This window comes from Chinchilla lanigera, unplaced genomic scaffold (assembly GCF_000276665.1).
Source record: "Chinchilla lanigera isolate Chin_1 unplaced genomic scaffold, ChiLan1.0 scaffold00068, whole genome shotgun sequence".
NCBI lineage: Eukaryota > Metazoa > Chordata > Mammalia > Rodentia > Chinchillidae > Chinchilla > Chinchilla lanigera.
In genome coordinates, this window is record NW_004955469.1 from 9,397,087 (window position 1) to 9,403,598 (window position 6,512).

Here is a 6,512-nt window from a genome sequence, read left to right on the forward strand (position 1 = left end):
CTGCTTAGAAGATATTCCTGTCCTCTTGCTGCCTACTTAACAGATTTTTTTTTTTTTTTTGGTCTTTTTGAGACAGGGTCTCACTACACAGTTCATGCTGGCATTGAGCTCACTTTTTATCCCAGGCTGGTCTTGAACTTGCAACAATTCTCCTGCCTCAGCCTCCCAAGTGCTGGGATTACAGGTGTGCACCACCACGCCTGGCCTTTTCACTTTCACTTTTGATAGTTTGGCAGGGGATAAAATTTTACATCGAAAGAGAAGCCTTTTTATCAAGTCTTACTGTTGTTTCATAGGAATCCTCACCATGGACTCTGATAGCTTTTATAATTTTCTTTTTGTCCTTGAACTTGAACAAAACCCTTTTGATGTCCTACACTGTGTGTCTCAGTCCATTTTCTGTTGCTATAGCTGAGACTGGATAATTTGTAAAGATACTTATTTCTTATAGTTCTGATGGCTTGAAAGTACATGACTGTAGGGCCAGGGATATAGCTCAGTGGCACAAGCGGCTGCCTGGCAAGTGCAAGGTCCTGCGTTAGATTCCTGGAATGAAAAAAAAAAAGAAAAGAAAAAGAAAGTACATGACTGTGAAAGAACATCTGGTAAAGGCCTTCTTGCTGCTTCTGACTATCCACAGAATCCTGGGGCAGCACAAGATGGGAAGGGGTCTCAGTCCAAAAGACAGAGCCAAGCTGGCTTTTATAACAGACCTCTCAAGGCAAACCATTAGCCCATTAATGTAGTCATTTGTTCACAAGGGCAGAGCCCTCATTACCTAATCACCTTTTAAAAGGTCTCACTGCATAATTAGGTACTAAAGTTCAGCCTGAGTTGGGCTTGGTGGCACATGTTTATTATCCTATCACTTTGGGCAGTGGACGCAGGGGAGATCCAAGTTTGACCTCAGCCTGGGCTCCTTAATGAGACCCTGCCTCAAAAAGGGACTGGGGATGTATCTCAGTGTGAAGGCTATGAATTCAATCCCCAGTACCAAACAAAATTACTTCACCCTGAGTTTTGATACAGACATAACAGTGTATGTATATTAATACTAAAAACTTCCGAGTGTGATGGCAACATGCCTGTAATCCTTGTACTTAGGAGGCTGAAACAGGAGGATCACCACAAGTTCAAGGCCAGGCTGAACTACACAGCAAGACCTTGTCTCAAACAACAACAAAAAACTTTTAAAAGCTTACTTTTAAAATTTGACAACTTGGGCCAGGGACATAGCTCAGTGGTACAGTGCCTGCCTTAAACCACCAAAAACAAAGATGCTTAAAATTTGACAACTTATGTCTTCTATCAATACTTAAGAATTCTTAGGGGGGCATGGTGGTGCACATCTGTAATCCCAGCACTCAGGAAGCTGAGGCAGGAGGATCACTGGGAGTTTGAGGCCAGCCTGAGATAGTGAGTTCAAGGTCAGCCTAAATTACACACAGTGAGACCCTGTCAAAAGAAAAAAAAAAGAATTTTTATCTGTTATATTTCTTTTTTTTATACCTGGGATCACACTCAGGACCTTGCGCTTGCCAGGCAGGCACTTGTGCCACTGAGCTATATCCCTGGCCCTCTTATCTATTACATTTCAAACATTGCTTTGTCATCATTCTTTTTCTTCTAGAACTATCCTTATACATTTTGAGTCTCATAATCTATTCTCCTCTCTTAACTACACACACACACACACACACACACACACATACACACACACAGATACCTTGTATCATTGTGCTTGTACTATGGGTAAATTAATCTGTTCCCTCCTTAGCACTTTTTACTAAATCTTTATTTTTGCTTATTTTTATTAACTCTTTTCTTTGTTGTCTTTTTGAGACAGGGTCTCGCTATGCAGTTCAGGCTGGTCTTGAGCTCACTTTGTAGCCCAGGCTGGTCTCAAACTCGCAACGATTCTCCTGCCTCAGCCTCCTCAGTGCTGGGATTATAGGCGTGCACCACCACATCCAGCTATTAACTTTGTTTCTCTCAGTCTCAGGCAAATTAGACAAGAAGTTCCTTTATGTGCTTTTGGAGAGGTCTTTTTCCTTTCTCCCCAAGCTTTCTCTAATAATAAGCCTCAGATCTGGGAATGGTGGTTCATGCTTCTAATCCCAGTACTCTAGGAGGCCAAGACAGAGGAATCACAAGTTCAAGTCCAGTCTGGGCAACTTAGTGAGACTTTGTCTCAAAATTAAAAATTAAAAGAAAGACCAAATATGTAGCTCATTTCAAAGGTCCATGATTCCCTCCCTAAAATAGCTTAATTAACTAATTAAATTTCAAAAAGTAAAAAATAAGTAAGTTTCAGAGATTGGATTCTTTCCCTAGTTTTCTCATTTACTTCTTAAGAATGTTCTCTGCTTGGAAAATCTCTTCTCTCCCAGGTATAACAAATTTTGTAAAAATAAAGAATAAATTTCAAACTGCAAAGCCAGGGGCTGGGGATTTAGCTCAGAGGCAAAAGCGCCTGCCTGGCAAGCGGAAGGTCGTGAGTTCGGTTCCCGGTACCGGAGAAAACCCCAAAAAAAAAAAAAAAAAAAGAAGCAAACTGCAAAGCCAGAGGGGAGGCAAAGGGAAGAACAGTAATGTTCATGTTGGTAATCTTCAGCTCATGCTGCTGAAGAGTGAGACATCTTCCCAAAGCTTGGAATGAAAAACCACAGATGGTATAGTCCAAGTTCCTGTCTTGCAATACAAGAAAGTGAGAGAAAAGGAGGGTTCAGTCTTAGACTCTTCTTCTGTAACTGTTCAGTGAATTTCTATTTATCCTTTAGAACCAAGGTCAGTCTTCTTCTGTGGAAAAACTTATGTATTAGTGGCCTAGTTTTGCTATAAAAATCACCATGAACTTGGTGGTTTAAAGCACCATAGATTTATTCTGTTATGGTCTGGATGTCAGATAGCTGCAAGTAGTTTCACTGGTCTAAAGTAGAGATATTAGCTAGGCATAGTGGCTCATGTCTGTAATGCCAGCACTTGGGAGGCTGAGGCAGGAAGATTGCTGCAAGTTTGAGATCAGTCTGGGATATATAGTGAGACCCTATTTTAAAAAAAAGGTATTATCACAGTGTTTCCTTCTGGAAGTAGGAGAAAATCTGTCCCTTGCCTTTCTAGCTTCCACCATCTGCCTGCATTCCTTTATATCACTTCAGTCTCTTGCCTCAATGGTCATATTTCCATTCCTTCTATGGTCAAATCTTCTTACCAGGATATTAGTGATTACATTTAGAGTCAGCTCTGAGAATTCAGGACAATCTTCTCCATTTCAAAATCCTTAAACATGTGCAAAGTCCCTTTGGCCATATCAGAAAACATTTACAAACTTCAGGGATTAGAATGTGGGTGTCTTTGGGTGGCCAATATTCAGCTCAACACAACTTCCCCAGTAATGTTCCCCCTTTGAAGAAAATAGAGTTCTTCCTACTCCTCCACCTATGATGAAGTTACACCCTGAAAAGCCAATCAGAAATTGAAAATACCATAAGTAGAAATTGCACTTACTACACCTACCCTCACAGCTTAGCAGATAATACACTGTGGAGGGTCAGTTGTCTTCCCTCTTGACCCTGGAGCTTGCTGGGATTCCGCCCAGCATTGGGAGAGATGGGCCTGCAGCTATCACTAGCCTGGGAAAAGATAGAAATTCAAAAGGTGACATACAGTTTCTACAGAATACGTATCACTACTTGGGCCCTATCAAGTGAACCATCATAAGATAGGGGCTGTGTTTGTTTGTTTGTTTTTAATATTTTTTTGTACTAGAGAACAAATCCAGGGGCTGCATCCCTAACCCTTTTTATTTTTATTTCAAGATTAGGTCTAGTTAGCCGTGCGTAGTGGTGCATGCCTGTAATCCCAGCACTCGGGAGGCTGAGGCAGGAGGATCGGCGTTGCGAGTTCAAGACCAGCCTGGACTACAAAGTGAGCTCAAAGACAACCTGAAATGCAGAGCAGGACCCTATCTCAAAAAGACAAAAAAAAAAAAAAAAATAGGTCTAGCTAAATTGCCCAGACTGACATTGAATTTATTAATTATATTACCTCAGCCTCTTTGAGTAGCTGTAATTACAGGTATGTGCCACCTAACTCCTTGTGTGGAGTTATTATAATTTTTTTTGAGACAAGTTCTTGCTATGTAGTTCAGGCTGGCTTTGAACTATAACACAGATGGCCTTGAACTCATGGCAATCCTCTTGCCTTGGCCCTCTGAGTGCTAGAATTATACGCATGTGCCACTATGCCAGCTATTATTTTTTGAGACAGGTTCTCACTAAGTCACTAAGTTGGCTAGGCTGAGCTGAAATTTGCAGTACTCCTGCCTCAGCCTCCCATAGTGCTGGGATTAGAGACATCTACCAGCTTGCTCAACTGTATATCTTATTTCTTGTTAGCGCCAATAGTTCACTGTATGAATTTAATACCATTTATGTTTTGATTCTGCTAAATAAAAATCTTGGTTTCTCCTAAGTTTTGGCAATTACAGATAAAGCTCCTTCTCAATAAACATTCATATAGACGCTTTTGTGTGAACAAAAATTTTCATTCCCTTTGGGTGAAAACCAGCGTGGGCAACTGCTAGATCATATGTTTACTTTTTAAATTATTATTTATTTGTTGTGCTAGGGATTGAACCCAGGACCTCATGGATGCTATGCAATTAGGCGTACTATTGTTGAGCTGCACCCCCAGTTGCAAGTACATTTAGTTTTGTAAGAAACTGTCCAAGTATTTTCCAAAGTGATAGTACCATTTTACACTCCCACCACAGGAAAAGAGTTCTTGTTGCTCCATATCCTCTCCAGCATTTGGTGTTGTCAGTGTTCTGGAATTTGGCCATTCTAACTAGGTGTGTTCCTAGCTTTTGACTCAGCAATGCCATTTTAAAAAATGTGTAACCATCATTTTCATAAGTAAGCAAAGATGGGGGCTGGGGATTTAGCTTAGCGGCACAGCGCCTGCCTGGCAAGCATGAGGTCTTGAATTTGATTCCTGGTACTGGAAAAAAAAAACCAAAAAACAAAACAAACATAAGTAAGCAAAGATGTACACAGCAGAATATTGATTGCAACATTATTTATAATTATACATGTTGGGGAGATAGCTCAGTGGCATAAACACCTACCTAGCAAGCACAAGGTCCTGAGTTTGATTCCTGGTACCGGAAAAAAAAAAATGCTTTTGGGTGGAGGATATAACTCAGCAGCATAAGCACTCACCTGGCAAGCCTGAGGTCATGCGTTCGATTCCCGGTACAAAATAATAATAATAATAATAAATGTTGGAAAGTATTGCAGTGTCCACTGGTACTTATTAAATGTTGGCACCTTTGGAAAATGAAATACTTTATTGGTAGAGTAAAAAATTAAACTAGTGGTTGCAATATTAGTTTTACATGCACCATCATGGAAAAAAATGAAAAGAGTAAACTGAAGAAGATGATGCAGCATAAGCTTGCTTTTTTTTTTAACATTAAGCACACTGTTTATTGATGTGAAGTATACATTCTGTTTGTTTTTGTGGTGCTGGGGATCGAATGTAGGGCCTTGTGCATGCAAGGTGAGAGCTCTCCCATTGAGCTACATCCTCAGCCCCTATTTTTAAATTATATACACATAATGTTAATATTCACATAGAAAAAGAAACAAGCCCGGCTAGGTGGCACATGTCTGTAATCCCAGCACTTGGGAGGCTGAGGCAGGAGGATCGTTGTGAGTTCGAGACCAGCCTGGGCTGCAAAGTGAGCTCAAGGCCAGCCTGAACTGCATAGGGAGACCCTGTCTCAAAAAGACAAAACAAAAACAAAAAAACAAAAAGAAACTGAGAAATAGATATCAAGCCAATTATTTTGTGGAAGTAGTATTATACTAAATTTCACTTTTTATAATTAATTTTTATATGATTGTTGTAGGATTAAATAAATTGATGTCATAAGGGAATTAAAACTGTGCCTAGCTTGTATAATTTCCTATATAAATATTGCTACACTGGGGCTGGGGATTTAGCTCAGTGGCACAGCGCCTGCCTGGCAAGTGCAAGATCATGAGTTCGATTCCCGGTACCAGGGAAAAAAAAACAGAAATAAATATTGTTACACTAATATATTTTTGTGCCAGGTGTGGTAGCGCATGCCTGTAATCCCAGCACTCAGGAGACTGATGCAGGAGTGTTGCTGTGAGTTCTGGACCAACCTGGGCTACATGAGCAAGCTGAAGGCCAGCCTTCACTACATAGGGAGACCCTGCCTCAAAAAAATTTTTTTTGAAATTTTTAAAATTTTTACAAGAGGCATATATTACTTTTATAAATGTGAGAAAGTAAGTAAATAAATGAGTTTGTGAAAATGTAGACAGTATCTGATCATTTTAAACGTGAATGAAAGGTTAAAAATGAGAGTCGGACGTGGTGGCACATGCCTGTAATCCCTGCACTCCAGAGGCTGAGGCAGGAGGATTGTTGCCAGTTTGAGACCAGCCTGGGCTACAAAGTGAGCTCAAGGCCAGCCTGAA

General features: G+C 40.4%; 1 protein-coding gene across 1 annotated transcript in view; it reads left to right on the plus strand.

Annotated features, from left to right (window-relative positions):
• Window positions 1–6,512, plus strand: part of Nrbp1 (nuclear receptor binding protein 1) — a 20,106-nt gene that overhangs the window by 623 nt on the left and 12,971 nt on the right. The gene's annotated exons all lie outside the window — the stretch shown is intronic.